Source organism: Lepeophtheirus salmonis, chromosome 14, assembly GCF_016086655.4.
Source record: "Lepeophtheirus salmonis chromosome 14, UVic_Lsal_1.4, whole genome shotgun sequence".
Lineage (NCBI taxonomy): Eukaryota > Metazoa > Arthropoda > Copepoda > Siphonostomatoida > Caligidae > Lepeophtheirus > Lepeophtheirus salmonis.
Genome location: NC_052144.2, coordinates 2877409 through 2896640, shown reverse-complemented (window position 1 = coordinate 2896640; position 19232 = coordinate 2877409). Strand labels below are relative to the sequence as shown.

Here is a 19232-nt window from a genome sequence, read left to right as displayed (position 1 = left end):
ATTTACGGTTTTTTTTTTTGTGAGCTGTTGATTTGTCTACTACTACAACTAATGTCTCATGAAAGTAATATTATCAATTGGTAAGTTGAAAAAAAAAAAAAAAAATAGTCCCCCCTAACAATTTGAATAATTTTTTGGAGGAGAGGGCTCAAGGTACTTTTGCCTTAGGACATTTCGCTTAAGTCATTTTGCCTCAAGGATATTTCACCTTAAAATATAAATAAATAAAGGTTTATACGTCGATATTATTTATTTTTAGTTTAAATTGGCGTTCCCCTTGAATTTTTTAATCAAAATATATAATGTGTATTACAATAAAACGCGTTAAATGGTTGTTTTCTGTTGAAATAGTTATGGAATGATGCTTTTGCCATACATGCTACTTGATCGTCAATTTATAAGTCTTTTCTAACATGAATAATCCCTCATGTCTAATGATAATTAATATGGAGTAGAAATTATCACTTCTTCCGTTCGAATCGTTGTCCTGTTTTTTTTTGTTTTTTTTATTATGCTAATTTTATTAACTATTTTGTCTCTGGTTCGAACGCATTACATAGTAAAATTTCTATAGTATGTATATATTGAAATTTTGGGGATAACTCTATCACTATTTATTTATATTTTAAGGCGAAATATCCTTGTGGCAAAATAGCTTTAAGGCGAAATGCCCTAAAGCAAAAATACCTGATGCCAGAAGTCTTCATGACGTTTAAAGCTATTAGCTGATATCAGCAGTGAGATGAAGGAAATAAAAATAAAACCACCTCCTTATCTAGCAATGATGTAGGCAGGGATTACTTTGATGCCAATCTTCCATTCTACTCCGAGTACAACAAGGACTTGCCCTTATAACTCCTCAGCTTTACTCTTCGTCATTCATGAGCAAATACATTCGTAGTTACACTTTTTAGTTTATACTTATAATATATTCTCTCTTAAAGAATGAAAGAAAGACAAGAACAGTTTTATAAACATATGTATATATATATATTCAGGTAGTAATTACAAAAATCCTTCTATTTTAGTATTATTTTCATCTATGGTCATCTGTGTTTTGAACGTTGAGGATTAGTTGGAAATCAAGTAAGCTTTTGTTTTTGTAAAACCTTAAATTAGTGGCTCTCAAAGAGGTTCCACATAACTCATTACAGTCCTGGTTATATTCTTGGAAGGACACTCAAACTCTAAGAGGAACCGGGCCCATGACTAGGATTTTTCTTTACAGTTTGACTAGCTTTAGATGATATTTTTTATTTGTTAGTTCTTTAAATTTTTGAATGACCCATATTTAAAAAAAGTCTAAAATTTGACATTATTTTTCTTTTTAAAAAAATACAATTTATTTAAGATTTTTGTACGGGCATTACCAGCTTTCATCATTGGAGGGGGGGGGCGGAAGGGGCTTTGCTCCAAAAGATATCGGCCACGTAATATAATTACTTATATAAATTGGTTTATTGTACAGGCTCCTCCGTCTAAACTGCAACAATTTTTTTAAATTACAAAATTATTATATTTCAAAAAATATCGTCAAATTTAGAAGACCTTGTTTACATTTTCAATAAATATAGTCTCCTTTTACTAGAATGGCTAATTCTAGACTGATACATAACTTTGTACGGCATTTCTTTACAAAGCTCGTCTCTACATTGGCTAAAGCCGTGATGATGGTTGCCTTCAGTTGGTCCTTTCTTGGGTATCGGACTCCCGTAAGCTTCCTTTTAAGGTGACAAAAATAACAAAGTCCAAAGTGGAACAGTACCGCTGAGGCGAACCCAAAAGTCAATGTAAAAAAAAAAAACTTGAGTCCTAGAACGGAGGAAATCCTGGTTCTTGTTAGAAGACTGAAACCTGGCGCCATCCTGCTACCACCACCAGGAATTTCCATAAGTGTGACGATCTCACGGAAACATTTTCTAATTCAGATAGTTGTAACACGAATCACCATTAAGTTTCTCATACGACTCTGAAAAGATAAAGATCGCACTTCGGTCCATCAGATCGAACGACAATAAGCACCTGGAGATTGGGAAGGTGGGACTCCCTAATGACATTGACATCATTATCATTCCGGACACCTCTGAATTCAACCAGGTAGTGGCCTGTGTAACTATTTATGAAATTGAATACATGAGAATTCTCAAATAGGCTAAATACACATATACGAGTCCATACTGAGTGACCAACTGTTATCTTTCCCCTGGACCAACCTTTTTTTTTATCTAGTACGGGGACTTTTATTATGTATTTATAAATTCATGAAATGTCCAGTTTTATGTATGTTTAATATACTAAAAATGAAAGAAAAAGTAAAAATAAAGACAGACAAAAATATAATTTCTAAAATTTTTCCTTTTATATAATTTTGGTTTCTTAATTTGAATAACTTCAATAATATATTAACCACAGCAGCTCCTTTTAAAACAGATTACTGTCCTCTTTTTATAAATTTAATTATTTTCAATGATCATCCTTGGTCCCAATTCCGCAGCCAACCCTATATTCAAGGAAGGGCACTTCAAATTCTAGAAGGGAACAGAGCAGTCAACAGTGGGGGGATCTCCTCCCGAGAAAAGTTTATGAAGCCTTCCAAATTATTGATCATACCTATATATATATATACATACAGGGTGATCCATAAGTCTTGGGACAGCAACTTGAACCTAACATTTTTCCTCGACGGGTGCATATTTTTTAATCCTGTTTGTTGTGGCATATTATTCATGCAATCTCCATCTTTGTCTATCGTTAAGAAACTTTTTTTTTTAAACGTGTTCTAGAGACTCGAACAAAGACATCATGAACCCAAAGTTACATTCTCAAGAGAACAGTAGTAGGCCCATTATCAAGGCCCTGAAAACAAGTCATCAGTCCACTACATGATCATGCGGTACTTTTTTTTATAAATAAAAAAATATTTATTTAATATATTTTTTGTTATTACATCCCTCTGTAGCCACAGGTGTAAAGAATAAAGCACATTCAAAATGTAAAAAATGTTTAGCTCAATAATTTAAACTGTGGTCAGGATTCCGCATTCTACAATTTAAGGGGATGAAAATTTGAATTATATTTATATTTTGATTAGAGGACGGGAGCATACACATAGTTTGAAGAGGATCAATTCCCTGCAGTGCCTTCTGTAGTTACTAGACTTCTAGTTCAAGAGACCACAGCCTCCCCACGTAACATAATTTATTATGATCATAGGAGTAAAAATAATGTGATTAATTTTCATTATAGTTATTGAACTTCCCATTTTCAAAAACGGTGAGCGGAGCCTGTAGGTCCATTGGACCCAGATAGTACTAAGTTAATTGTAAGTCATTTGATATTGAAGAGTCAAGCTGTGAATACTTCCATATTGGTTATTAGTATAAATGAAAAATAATACGAGAGTAATTTGGAAGAAGAATCGTCTAAATTACTGCCTTCTAATTTCAGGACTTTTTTTTCTTTTCTTTTGGTAGAAGATATTGACGTACAATAATGTCTTATGAATTGTATTGTGTTGCATCAATCGTATTTGTACAACACAGTAATCAGGATGGTGGAGAAAATCGGTCTATAAATTGAGACAGAAAGAATCCGTATACGATTAAAAACGAATAAATTTCGCGTACGGTCTGGACCAGAATATCGCACTAGAAAAAATCACTTAACCAAAAAATGTTCGTTCTTGAATCGAGTCTCAAAATTAATTATTATATATAATAATCTATAATAAAAAAAACAATTTTTTGTGTAGATCATTTATAAGGGTCAAACTGCATCGCATCTTCTTCAAGTGACCCCAATTACAATAATTAAAAAAAATGGTGCTTCATGATAATTTGATATTTCTATAATATATTATATCATAAATATATTTGACAATGTCCGACTATTACTATTTGTTGCAGTTGTTAATTTTTTTGCCCTTCTTAAATTGAACAAAAATATCTTTAAAACAAGATACTAACTAACTTTCTCTCAAAAAATAATATACATGTACATTAAATATCGATATACAAATTATGCATATTATCTATAAAGGCAAGGACACCAAGCAACAGCTAGGTATTTCCTTACTTGCATTTCCTATCTGCGCATAGATAGATATACTCGTATATATAGACGGAAGTTCCATCTCTCCTTTAATAAGCCTTTACTAAAATGTCACCATTTAACATAATTAATTCTAACTTATTAGATATTTACTATAATATTCAATGAATGCTTTTTCGTTTGTACAATTAATACAACTCTTTAGGGACAAGAGAAACACAGAACAACGACAACACCAACGTCAAAACAGGTTTGAGCCATTTTTTGTTAAGGTATTTAAATAAAGAGTAATACAAAAAATAGTAATATGATATGGATATACTGTAGAGTTAACACATACACACACTGCCCAAAAACATAAATTATTTTGCAAAAATAGATAGAAATTAAAATTATTTTTAGTAGTAAAGAATAAAATTTTGCGTCTTACCTAAACAAGAGGAAAAAATAATGGACTGTCAGAGAGAATAAGCAATTCAAACAATGTCCTATAAACAACACAACTCTCAAGTCTATTTTCTTTATATTAGAGAAAATAACAGGCAACAAATATTTCACAATGACCTTAGAGGAGGAATGGATAGAAGCAAAAGCGTATCACTACTTTAACTCCTATATACAATTACGTGACAATCTTTTACTATGTTTAAAATGTTTGTTGTAAGTACTTTTTATAAATATTTTCTTAAGAAACTCAAAAATGCTTAAGATAATAATAATGAAGAAAAAAAAATAACAGCAACGAAATAAAAGTAATTCCTCTACACCCCGGCCCCACGGAATGTCAATAGTGAACTGATAGAGTAAGTAATCTAAAACAGTAGTACATTCTACTATATCCGCAGTCCGCGTTCTCCACTATAGCACACACGCATATAAGTGTATCTATATTAAAATAACTATGTCTGCAACAAGCATGATCGACGTCGTAACTTGTAAGTATTACCATTAATTCTTCAGTACACTACACAAACCGCACGCTTTTAGACGTATGTATTATTTTAATTTATAACTATAAGTAAGGTTATTCATATGTAGCTATATATAAAAGGTTCATCTTAAAAATCATCCTGGAGGTACAAGGAGGGAGAAATACACATTATGATTATACTACTAAAATGTATATAGGACTAACATGCATATAAGATGGGTAACTGAATATAATAGCCATATAAAGGGTCGTTATAATACGAGAACTGACATGAGAGTCTTTAGGCTCCTGTTCACTTCAAATCATAGGTGTCGAAAATAATGTTGTCCTTTAGTAAAACGTGACTCAACAAGTGGGATCAGAGAGTTTTCCTATTAAAGTTTAAGGCAACGTTCAAAAATAAGCTTGTCTTTCTTTTATTCGCATCGAAATAGATTCGCGTCTAAGCGAGAGAGAAGCCTACTTAATCCGAGTCAGTTAATAATTTTGATGTATCTCATAGTAATTTTATTATTAGAGAAGGGAAGATGAGCGCATTCGGCGAGTAAAAATTAACTCCTCCTCTTAATGTGTACAATCTGTTTGTAAGTTATAACTTGTACAATCAGATTGTAAACAGTGTTCTCGGATTCTTTCACTTAAGAAGCCCTTATCAAAAAATTTCGTTTTAAATGAAACGGAACGCCGGCTTGGTTTGTATACAAGCCCTAAACTGATAAATACTTTACGTTTTCACCAGTGTCAACGGTGCCTGAATCAGTTAGCTCGAGCCAAAGTCCTGAGCTTTTTTATTCAAATATGACTTTTCATTTTGAGTCTTAAGATATAAGTAATTTTTGAATGTACTGGCTTATGTGATACTCTCATCTGGGGAGTTGTGAGATCAAGTCCCTCTCAGCTTTGATTCGGTCATCATCGTTCACTTTATTAAAACTTTAAAAATTGAAATCATCTAATAATATGTAGCAGTATTACGACTTGCACAGAAGAACCCAGTTATAAATTTTTAGCGTGCCAACGCACAAAACAAAAGCTAAATTATTGCTCCCATTCATAATTTATCTAACATCCGCTAGGCGACGGATTTTTTTATAGGAGATTTTAATTGAATTCTCCTTTTTTCAATCTTGTTTTTAATTAAAAAGAAATTTCGGATTCTATTTTCTTCTTTCTACTTTGCAAAGATATTTATGAATCTTTAAGAAAATAAAATTGTTTATCTTCTTGAAAATTTAACGCCCTTAAAATATTTATCAGAAAAGGGTATACTGGCACTACATATCACGTCATAAAAAGAAAAATTGAGCTAAAATCATAAGATAAATTTAAAATGAACGTGAATCTTAAGTCATAATACTCAAGTCGGAATCTTTTAACTGAGATTTAAGATGATCTTTAAGATTTAAATGAGTCAAGAGCCTAAAGTCGAAGTTTAATGTCGTGAATTAAGTGCAACTTCTTCTTAGATCTTATACTAAGTACCCGCAGACCAAGTTTAATAAAAATACAAGGTTATACTATCATGTAATCGGGCATACCAGAATTTTCAATTTGATGTACCATATGAATGGTGGACAAGAAATACAGATTTTGACGTCATAGAGTATAAGAACGGTATATTACCACCATATAATACTAGAAATTATATGATTAACAGTAAAAGTATATCACACTCTTTGACACAATATCTTTTGAGGTGTAACCATAGACGGCAATTTTGATTCTGCAATTTATTTTTGTCAAAAATTGAATGTTTTTTTCATATTTCAGAAGCAACTAATTGCAATGTGCTATGAATATATTGAGTGCAAAACCATGCCATGGAATTATCCTATCTGCAAAGCAGTTAATCAAAAAAAATTAAATCACTTAGCTTCAATATGGGCAAAGATATGTCACACAAATATTGAAGGTTAAATATCTCCTTTCAAACTTTTGTCTAAATAGTATGTTTTTGTAGAGGGTGAACAAAGTGTCACATTTGAGGGAATAGGTAAGGAAATCCAATAACAAAAGGACGTTTGTGAAACCTAGCAATACAATATACATAATAGAGAAGAGTTCATCTTTACTCAGCTCTTGGAGAATAATTAAAGAAATGACATATAAGAATTTCAACTATTGTTGCCTTGATACGAATTCCGGTACCAAAATTGGTATTCGTTTTTAGACACTTTTAGACTCAATATATGTATATAACAAATTATGTCGTTAATGACCATTTACATGGACTTACAGGAGCGCAGGAAGCGTGTTATTATGAAAGGAGGGTGAAATATATCAATAACCCCCTTGCACTTTTAATATAGAGAGACTGAACCCCTCTGGTTCAGAGCTGTAGTTCTCGAGTCATTTTTTTCCAATGACTCGGAAAAGGTGGGCTTGAATACAGCTCTGCCATGGTTCCCACGCAACCGACCTACAAAGGTGTATGCAGGAATTTAGCAAAGCAAATGTTTATTCCTGTTCCGCCATTGGTTGGCCAAAATGATTTAAATTAATAGTGCTACTAGAACCCAGGGCGGTCCACAGGATTATATGTTGTGGTAGGCTTTGTTTTTGGATTTTTTTGAAGAAAAAAAATCCAAAAATTAATTTTCTTTTAAAAAAAGGTTCAAAAATACATAGCAATTTTCAAAAAAATTCAAAATTAAATATTTGGTGAAAAAAATTCAAAAATTAAATTTCAAACATTAAATTTTATGGAAAAAAAAAATTCAAATATTAAAAATTAAGGAAAAAAATTCAAATATTGAATTTTATGGAAAAAAAATTGTAAAATTATATTTCAAATAAAAATTTTTGAATATTTTTTATAAATACAAAATTTCTGAAACAAATTTTCAAGAATCTATAGCTATTCACAAAAATTTGAAAAATTAATTTTTTTATATACATTTTTTTTTTTTTAGGGAGAACACAAATTTTTTGAAATTTGGATATTTTGTTTGGACGGCTAAAGCCCTCCAGTCAACCCATGCATTCGCCCCAGAAACCGACTCCAATACAAATTTAGTATAACACCGTTTTAAATTTGTCAGTCCCCCGATATGCCGAAAGCACTAATCTTTACTCAAACCTCATCAACATACTACATATCAAAGTTAATGTAATACTAGGTTAGACCATCATGTAATCGGGCTTCCAAAAAAATTCAATTTGATGTATCGTACTGACTGCTAGCCAAGACAGACACATTTTGACAACACACGCAACCAATCATAGTCTACTACGTCAATATTAAAAAGCGTGGTGGAAGTCAAACATAATTCGTACACGCATTATGGTATAGCCTTGTATTTCTATTAACCTTGCTACATATGTTGTAGTACTCAAGACAAGAATCCTTATATACGTAATTACAACAATAATCAAAGTGTATACATCACTAATTCATTGACAGAATAAGACGTATGGAGGGTGAACTACACACATTCTTACTACAAAATTCAACGGAGGAGAGAAGAGTTTAATTATAATTGTCAGATTCGTCACTCCAATACATACATATACAAGTGCTGAGACTCGTTCCAAACCGAACTTTTTTAAATTCGGTCTTAAGTGATTTATTCTCCAGTGACTTGGACTTCTATATCGGTACATACCCTAGAACAAAATTTTACATACTTCAAATCCTGTACCGATTTTTCCAGTATCAATATCAATCAGACTGAATTTTTTCGGTCTCAATCGATGGATTTGTGAGTTGTACAAATCACAAATGTGATCTATGCAAAATATTTAACACCATATGGCCTTATTGTGTAAAATAATGTTTAAAAACCATTTTTGGTCAATGTTCATGAATTTTTTTTTCCAGAAACTTAATATTTGAAATGTATTCTCCAGAAAAATTAATTTTGAATTTAAAATAATTCTACAGACACCCCTGAGAATTGGCCTAGACGGAATTTTAAATAAGAACGATTCAGACTGAATTATTTTGTTTGACGGTTCTAGAACGAACTTCTTCAAAAAAAAAAAAAAAAAAAAAAAAATGGGTTGTGTCTACTACAAATCACCTAACCCTAATACACACATCGTTTACTCAACAATATAATATAATATGCTTCGCATTGAATATAATATGTACATCAAAACATACTTAATAGGGAGTAATAAAGAGCAATTAGTCGTTAGTTATAATTCTTAGTAATATGTCATAGATTGTTGATATAAAATGTAGAGATGATCACTTATCTATTATAAACTCGTATATATATTATTTGATATCGAAAGTCAAAAAAAAAAAAAAAAAACATCAAATGTTTACATTAAGTTGTGTTGTTGTTGTTCTCGTTGTTTTCTAACTTCATTAAAAAAATTAATACAGATAATATTATATAGATGTATGTACTTAATTAGAATTCAGAAGGAAGCCAAAAATCAATATTTAAGTTAGGGCAGCAACACATTTATCAATTATCTATTTATTATAAGTGTGTATGAGCATAAATTTATTTATCTAGTGTTATGCCAGTCCTTACTTAGGAATGAAGACTGTATTCCTGTCCAGTTCATTCTCAGGTTTGGTCCAGTTCAGTCCTTGATGACGTCACTCAAGTTACGTCTTTGCCCCTATTTGTTTGTTAGTCACCAGAATTACCCTGGGAGGTCCGAATTTTTTTTTTGTGTGGGGGATGTTTGGAATTTGTTTGAAGAAAAAAGGAAAAATTAAATTTTTCTGAAAAATAATTCGATTTTTTTTTCTTTTGAATTTCAAATATTAAATTTTTTGGGAAAAAATTTTTAAAATCCATTCTTATTCTAAAAAAATTTTTAAAATCCAGAGCTATTCACAAAAAATTGATGTTTTTGGAAAAATAAATTCTAAATTTAAATTTTAAATATAAAATTTTTTGAAACAACTTTCGCACATTAAATTTTTCAGAGAAAAATTTCAAAACTCTAGAGTCGTTCACAAAAAAATGAAATTTTGAGGAAAAAAAATTTTAAGTATTAAATTCTTCGGAGATAAATTTCAAAAATCCATATCTATTCAGACAAAATTGCTAAATTTAAGCTAAATTTGAGGAATCAAATTTTAGAAAAGTTACAGATGATTTAATAAATGTTTTTGAAAAATTTGACGTGTTATTATTTGTTGGCAAACTTTGACCCAATAATCTTTTTAGAACATCAAATAGAAAAATATATTTTTTAGCAGATTTTGAGTCTTTTTTTTATAAATAGATAAGATAATTTAGATAACTTTGGGGAAAAACCTTTAAAAAAAAATTGACAAATAAATGATTACTTTTTGAAAGGACCAATCTTTGATTAAATAGCATTTTTAAAAACAGCAATTTGCAAAGAATATTTTTCAAAAGATTTTAATACTTAAACTTATTTTAGAATATACACAATTTAGATAATTTCGGAAAAAACTTTTTGGGAAAATTTGACATATAAAACTTTTTAAAGAAAGACAAAATTTAAAGTACAGAAAATTTGAATAACAAAATTACATAAAAGTTTTTCCTTTCAACAAATTTGACGAGTTTTTCGTCAGGAAATCTCTATCCTAGTCACATCCAGCACAAGGTAAATGAATTGTTTTAACCATTCAACAAGGATAAATATGTGAGCCCTGTTTTATCAAAATCTGTTTTTCCTGCCCAGCAGTCGGTACGATACAATAAATGAAAATTCTAGCAATAGTGACGTCATAGACTATGAGTGATTTTGTGTTTTGTCAAAATCTACCTGTCTTACCCAGCAGTCCGTACAATAAATCAGATTGAAAATTCTAACAAGCCCGATTACATGATGGTCTAACCTTGTATTTCTATTAACCTTGGGCGCTAGCATATAGCATCAAATGTGTATATAGAGTGCACTGTATATAATGCTCGCTGACTATAAATATTTTATTAATAAGAAATAAAAATTTAGTTTTATTAATGAAATATTGTGTGCACGTATAACAAGATCACTGTTTCCGTTTGCTTTTTCAGTATATGTTAAGATTTGAACAAAATATAAAAGATGTTATGTTGAAATAAATTTTGTTTTGTTTTTTATTTGTTCTACAATAAGGCATTCCAAAATATTATTTTTTCCCGGAACTCTTATTATTATTATTTAATTCTTGAGGAAAGAAGAGAACACATCATATGAATTGATATAAGTATTGAGTGGTTAGGTGTGAGTGCGCTTATGAAAAACGGAGAGTAACAAAGAGGATTTCTGGGGGATTGCTCCTCTATATTATTTAAAAAAAAAAAAACTCTAGTAGCAGACGTCTAATTATTCCGGCCAATGCCGGTTACTACCGCAAGTATATTATATTTAGGGGTGGCCCTCTAGCGAGTACGACACATATAGTACTATGGATTAAAGTTATGTTTTTGAAGGAAATAATATCATGTGATTCTATTATTAGAAATGAAAATCTTCTATATTTCAAGTAACACAAGAACAAATTTTATAAAAAGTATTCGAAATTTTCAAATTCAGGAATATTTGATTTACTTCGTGAAATTCTAAAAATAAAAATAATTCAAATTTCTATATTATAAATCTATAAACATTGAGATCTTTTTAATTTCTTCCCTTGAAGTCGCTAATATGATATGTTATATAATAAGTAATCAAAAACTAATGGCAGTAGATTACTAGTAAACTGATAAATTAAAGTATTATAACGTATATTTGTGATATTAAGTTAAAAACGTATGGGTAAATTAGAAGACAACTGAAATAACAATTAAATATTAATTAGAAATTTTAACAGAAGTTATGCATAGAAAATCAAACAAATTAATAATGACAAATGATAGGACATAGAAGTTATTAATATTAAAAATTACAAATGCATTCAACAAATTATTAGCGACAAATGTCAATTTTAGAAATACAAAATATAATGAGACATTTTTACAGAAAAATAAATATACTAATGATTAATAGAAATAAATATAATAATTATTAATAGAAATAAAATCTATCTTCATTCTATCATACTTCAAACACTCTAAAAATAATTATAATTATCTTAAATAAATTTCATATCTACATGTGTGAATCCATGGAGCATACACAAGTGTTTACCCAAAGAAACGGATGTTAGACAAACACCTTGCGCATCATAAAGCTAATAATTCAGGCAGTTGTTCTTCGTTGTTCGTCAATCCATATACAACTTAACTTACAACTGCGAAAATCAGGGCTTGTATTTTTGATGAGACAAAAATACGGAAATATATTCTACAAGAGATAGTACCAAAGCCAGATAGAGGAAATCGAATAAAGATAATTCCAACTTGATCATCCATCTCAGGAGAGCAGATTCGATTCCTTCCTTGCGAAGAAAATTAAAAGATTGCAACAATGAAAAGATCCATTCACGACGAGTAGGGAATTTCAATATTTTAAATATAATTATTATTTACTTTATTAGAATTTGTACGAAGCAAGGTAATATAGAAATATTAATTATTATTATTTATTACGAAGTATGACGTCTTTATGGTTATATAGAAATAGTGAACATTATTAAGATAATTCATAAAAGTATTACAACTTATGTTTATAATAATAAGTTAAATAAGTATGGGTAAATTAAAAAAAAAAAGAATTATATTAATCATAACTTTTAATAGAAGTCATAAGCAGAGAATCAAACAAATTTAAAGGACAAATGAAACGATATAGAAGTTATTAATATTAAATAAAAAAATTGATTCAACATAATGTTTAGTAACATTATACATATACAATGAAATGAGACATTTTTATACATAAATAAATATACTTATTAGCAGAATAGAATATGCATTGGCAATGAAAATAAAACTATCTAGAAAAGAAAGGCACATTATCTTTAAGAGTCTGTAATTATCTTCCACTCGTTTTACAATGACAAAAGAGGCACACAAGTAATACAGAAATCAAGCGTCTAGGTTATAAAATTATCCATTTAGATTATATATCACAAAATTCACCTTATGAGATTGTGATAAGTTTTTTCTACGTTATATACATCAAAGAAACGATAGTAAGTACTCTTATCAATGAAATATTTTTCTTAGAGGAAGAAACGAAGCAGAGTTGACTTCAGAAGAAAAATACTTCATAATTTCAATGAAGGAGCAGTGGATGGAGGATGATAACTCTTTCTGTTCTCACTTAGAGTTTCAGTGGATTATTTTGTCTTTTTATGGGACTAATTAGTTCTTATAGCAGTTTACGATTATTCCGTAGAAGATTAAGAGGAATTTATGTATTTTTAAGTATAGAGGCACTATTCAGGATGTCAGAAGTCACTATCACAGACCTTGATGGGAAGGGGCATCTACACAATGAACAAATGAACACAATGAATAAATCTTTTTTGAGATCATATCTCAAAAAAGTAATTTATTTGACCAAACGTGCCCATCCTTAATAATATGAAATGGTATTCAGATATATTTAAATTCCTAATCCAAGGAAACAATCCAAGTAGAAGAGGCAAGATTGTAAATAATAATATTTAACTAGAGAGGATTACAAACGATACAATTATGGACTTAGCAAATCAACATTGCGTTCAAGATGCCCCTTATTTTATTTTCAGGATCCACAGTTTAGATAGTGATACAATTTAATTTTAAAAGCCTGACTGACGCTGATACTAGGCGATAATCTATTTAATATACACTAAATAGGGATTGACAAACGAAGCATTTATGTGTGGTGATGTGGTTCTCAAGATTATGCTTAGTTTCAGTGTCAAGACACCCAAGTATCTCACGTCGTTACCTTTATTGTATCTCACAACCTTTCCCCCAAAAAGAAATAGAAAAAGGCCCAAAATCACTTGTTGGCAAGGCAAATCTTTGCTATAATTGTAGGTAATTGTTTACAGTTTAACATGAGCTTATTCAAATTGAACCAATAAACGTTCAGAACACTGATATGTGTGTGGAGGGGGTGGGGGGTAAACAAATCGAAAGTTGACAACAAAACACACTCTGTATGTTAGTGAGCGAATACCATGAATTTAATTAAAATTTTCCTTTTCTAAAAAAATAATATGTTTTTTTTCTCTTCATCTCTAAAACTAATAAATAGTATGGATGTTGTGTACAATTTGCAACTTGTATAAGCAAATTGTACAAGTTGCAATTTCTTGGTCTCAAAATGCATTATTTAATTACAACATTAGAAATTTTTATTACCGCACTATGAATTGATAATATCATTTAATTTTTTAAAATTTTAATGGTATGGTGATTATTATGTATTTATGAGTAGGTAATTTAATTGAGGCCATTAGAGCTTTATAATATCCCATAGAATACTTAAATTTTAGTTTTTTGTATTAAAATAGCCAAAAGTTACATTATTAATATATTGATCATCCATGGAATATTCAATTATTGCAGGATCCTCATCCCAAGTACAATAAATCCTTGATATAAAATTATTCGTCTCATTTTTTTTTCTTGTACTTGTACAAAGTTGGAATTTGTATTCAACATACGTATATATAAGAGTGTCTTTTGAATATCACTAAAGAATGATAAGGTATTTTAATACTTCGAATTCAACTTATTAAGTTAACCAACCCTGTTATCATCCTAGATTTCAATATCACGATATATAAAATATCTTATTTTTCTTGACTACTGCGTTCAACTCCCGATATTTCAAACTAATTAAGATATTCCATTCGATGATTGATATTTTTATTTTTAAAATAAAAATAATCGAGACTATCTAGATCCAGATGTGCCTACAAGAATATCCACTCCCAGTCAAAAATGATTTTGATGCTTCGCTAACTCTCCCCTATAATTTAATGAATTTGTTGGTAAGGGAAATAATATGTAGAGAACTCATATTCCTTAGATTTGTACCTACAGTTAAAAAAAAAAGAAACTTTTTGGGTTATATAGTAGCTGCCCATACAATATGTAATGTTATATTTAAAAAAAAAAGAAAATCGGACCTCCAATAAAAATGAAAATGTATTTAGCCCAAAGACATGTACACCATTAAATTATGTATATAGAAGCAGAGATGTGTGAAATTTATGCGTAGTAAGAAAATAATGTACCAATAATCTACGCATACTATAATTTCTCTCCATATCAGTGGTTACTAACTACAGCTCCTAAGAGACACTTTGTTCCACAGTTTATCGTCAAGGGCCTTTTCAAGAGACTACAATAATCAAAATTTTGGATAATAGTCAAAATCTTGGAGCTCTGCGTCAAGTTGAGTTCGGGTAGACAATATACCAATTACCGAGTTCGGTCGAGTTTTTGAGAATTTCCACAAACGTAATGTGATCTATCTTCTTTAATATAATATAAACTCTTCTTTTAATAAGAAAGGAGCACATGTAGCTATAAAGTTTTTTGCTGTCCTTTTGAGAAATTTGATCGATACCAGAAATTTGAAAAATCATTACTCAAATGTTTCGAAGAAGGCTAAAAATAAGCCCTACTGTTGCTGTATAAGTTTTGGTTCTTCTTAGATGTATGGGGCAGTGATGAACACTTAGAGACATAGGACAAACTTGTTTATTTTTATTTCAGCAGTCGTTTGGTTACGTAATGAACAATAACGAGTTAAAATTGTAATTAAATCCTGTTGAAAGTTTTGGGTCCTCAAACTGTAAATTAAAAAAAATTATAGTACCCCTTCTAGATGAAAAGATTGGGAATCACTGCTCTATACAAATGCTAATAGCTTGTCCCATTTCTTTTTTGAATCATGTGGTTTGGCTATGATGAGTGACAAAGAGTTCTCTCTCCACACACATAAAACAAGATTTGGCATGAATTTTGTAATTGACAAATAGGCTCAAATAAACTCAAGAAAAATAATATGTATGTATTATACCATATAGCTACAATACACAAAACAATGAGGCCTCTCAAACACATCTATTCCCCCAAAATATATATAAATAACTGTATATAGAAGTTACAATTTCTGTATTTTACACAACAATTCCATCCATCATTTTTTTAAAAGTCATACTTTGAACGAGAAAATGGATTTATTGCTATGGCGATAGATCCATCGTCATCTCATGGATGGATATTATTAATGATATATTAGATAGTTACTTCATCATGAGAACCATCTAAAAAAAATAACTGTATAATCATTATTAGAATTTTAATAAAATAAATATCTTCTTAAATCCAAAATAGAACGACTGATCCATAAATTGACCGAATGCATATTATTAAAATGTATTGATATATATTAAATATTTATAATACAAAGATCTCAAGATATTTATGAATATGTATGATTAAATACATAAATGATTGGAGTCATTGGAAGCAACGGCAGTGTCATCCCCCCCCCCATTTTCTTTGAGCCAAAAAAGAGGGTAGGTCCCCACAGGTACAGTGAAATCCTGCCATTTTGGGACCTCCAGACCTGACACTCAAACTCCCCCAATATGAATCCCATGGATTACTTCTTTTAGAGGGAGTTAGAGAGGAGGTTCCTACCAACTCACACAACAGTATCGACTCCTAGAAGGCCTCCATCATCAACTACTGGGACAAAGTCTATCCGCGACGTGGTCCTTAGGCCTCGTATCAAACGAATGATTGGCGAAGATAGCGTGGACATTGAATGAATTATTTCTATTATATTATTAGAACTTGTAAATAAAACTTCAAACATCTATTTGCTTCTCTTATTGATCAGGATGCAGTTAAGGTGGTCCAGATTTACCTGAACGATCATGTATGTATAAAACTCAACCTTCAGGTATTAATAATAAAACAACCGAAAAATGACATGGTGACCCTGACAATTGGAAGAATGTTTAGGGAAAAGAATAACTTTATCTTCATGATGTAGTATTATATTAGCTGAAAGCAGCTATGGAAGCATTCTATTTCTATTAACGCAGGCATTACTCAGATGCCTATTATTCATTCTACTATAAGTCCAACAAGTACTTACATCTATAATTATCCATAGAAATCCTTGGCGTTACTCTCAGACTTTAATGAACACACGGTCTATAGATTACATTATATTTTGATGTTTCCTCATCATGAATATTGATAACAGCTTTAGATAATAAAAAAAACACTCATCAGATGGCCAGCTATAAAAAGTATTACACACGTTAAGGTCATATTTTAGGCAACTGTAAGTATATTATTGCCAGCATTGTACGACCACAGTCATGAATAAGATTAAACAGTGTTTCCTCATCTTCTTCACAGGGTCGACAAATCGGGCTAAGGGTTTTACCCGCTTTAAAAAGATATTATTAAGTTATATGTGGCCTCTAAACCATAGCTACTATACTTGAGATTTGATGTTTCTTGTATTTGTCTTGAGCTTTCTTACCCATTTTTTTTATTTGGCAACAAAAAAAAATTAAAGATTTGACAGTTATTGAAAATTAGAAATAAAAAACCATGCTTGTTGTCAAATTTTAAATTTTTGGTCAGAAAGTATCAAATTGGTAATAAAACTAGATAATTATTTCAACCAATTTTTAGTAACAGAATTACATCTTATTACAAAAAGTAGACCTAATTTGAATGTACTTACAATAAATAATTTTTCACAATTTATATTTGAGTGTGAAACGTTAGACTGCCCCTAACAGTGGTACCATTGGAATACATAATATATATTTAAAAATACATATTATCTCATAAATTTACATATGAATAGAATAATATTACAAAACAATACAACTAAGTTGTAATTTTACTTATCAAGTAACATTACGCAACAGAAAATTGTCTGTTAACAATTAATAATTTAAAAAAAGTCATTTCATATTGTTAAATTGATTTTTACAACAAAATGTACAAATTTGGAGTATCTTACAAAAAACTAAAATTTAACGCTTGATACATATGGAATAGCACTTTTCCCCCAACCCACACCTTAAAAGTGCCCAAAAGATTGCATTATATTTTATTTTATGTGATCAATCTGTATATAAAAATAGTTATGATACTTAATGTTTTGTTATCAAACTATAACACATCGTTGGAGATCAAATTAAAGACTCATAATTTGACATGTTAAGGTATACATATAGTAAAAAAGAATAAAAAAAAGGTATAAACGAGAAAAAAAATGGACAGTTAACAACGGGTATTTTATAGTTTGTTATGTGTAAGCAAATATTACATTGAGTCATTGCTTGAGATTCTAAAGTTTCAATTTTTAATTTTATAATAGATCTACATATTTGTACAAGATAAAACTATTGAAATTATTAATAGATATTAGACAATTTTCCTCAGGCAATATTCCCAGTACCATTCTAGTGTATGTAAAATGAAAATAAGTCCATAATTTATTTTCATGAGTTATGAGGAAATGAGGCCTTGAAACTATTATTGTACATGCAAAAATGTAAGAATTGTTTTAGGTAATATCGTTGTTAATGTTGATTCATTTGGTACAAACATAGATTAATTTGGGTACTAGGAATATTGCTCGAGAGAATGGACATAGAAATAGGATTTAGTTTTTCAAATAAATGTTATTTACTTAAAATACGTCTTTAAGTAAAATATAGGTACTATTTATAATAAAAGGTCGATTTGGGAAAATAAATTAAAGAAGTTACATTTAAAAATAAACAAAGATTTCAAATTCATTATTAAAAAAATGAAGACAGAAAAGTAAAAAAAAAAAAATCAAAAACTACTACAACATCTAAAATTCCCCAACTTTACAAAAAAAAATAACTTTTGTAAATTTTACGGTAGGGGGTAAAAAGTACAGATGGTCGACTCTATGAAAATAATGGCTCTCCGCCAACTGATGGATAGAGATGTATAAAATATGACCCTCCTCAATTCTACTCTGAGTCCAGCCATATCTGACACTCTATAACTCCCCAACAAACCCTCAGTGTTACTATCCGTCTTTCACGCACTAACCATTACTTTATATTTCTCTATATTTATATATTCTTGCTTCAAGAATAAAAGAACAATGATAACAGCTTTGGAAAATAAAATAAAAAACCATCAAATTGCAAACTAGAAAAAAAAATTGCATATAGGTCATATTTTATACAACTCTACTGATACATCTATGTTGCTAATTTTATGATTTTACTTAATTCAAGTAGAAATATCCCTGTTCTTTCCTATTAACATAATATATATATATATAATTAATGGACAAAGTAATTTTTAAAGGCCTGCCAGGAATGTGATAGATCCTACCTACTCCCAACTATATTGCACAAAGATAAATTCCCAAATTACAGAGAACAGATCAGTCGATGGAACAATGATGAGCA

The 19232-nt window shown here is 29.9% G+C and overlaps 1 protein-coding gene across 4 annotated transcripts in view; it reads right to left on the bottom strand.

The window, feature by feature from the left end:
• ClC-a (chloride channel protein 2) overlaps window positions 1–19232 on the bottom strand; it is a 42196-nt gene that overhangs the window by 15827 nt on the left and 7137 nt on the right. For 2 of the 4 annotated variants that reach the window (XM_071893608.1, XM_040724405.2), the window contains exon 1: window positions 4481–4862. The exons of 1 other annotated variant lie outside the window; for it this stretch is intronic. The gene's annotated coding sequence lies outside the window, so the exon portion shown is untranslated. Of the gene's footprint in view, window positions 1–4480; window positions 4915–19232 lie in introns of those variants that run through there. One more of the 4 variants, XM_040724402.2, reaches the window with a different exon arrangement.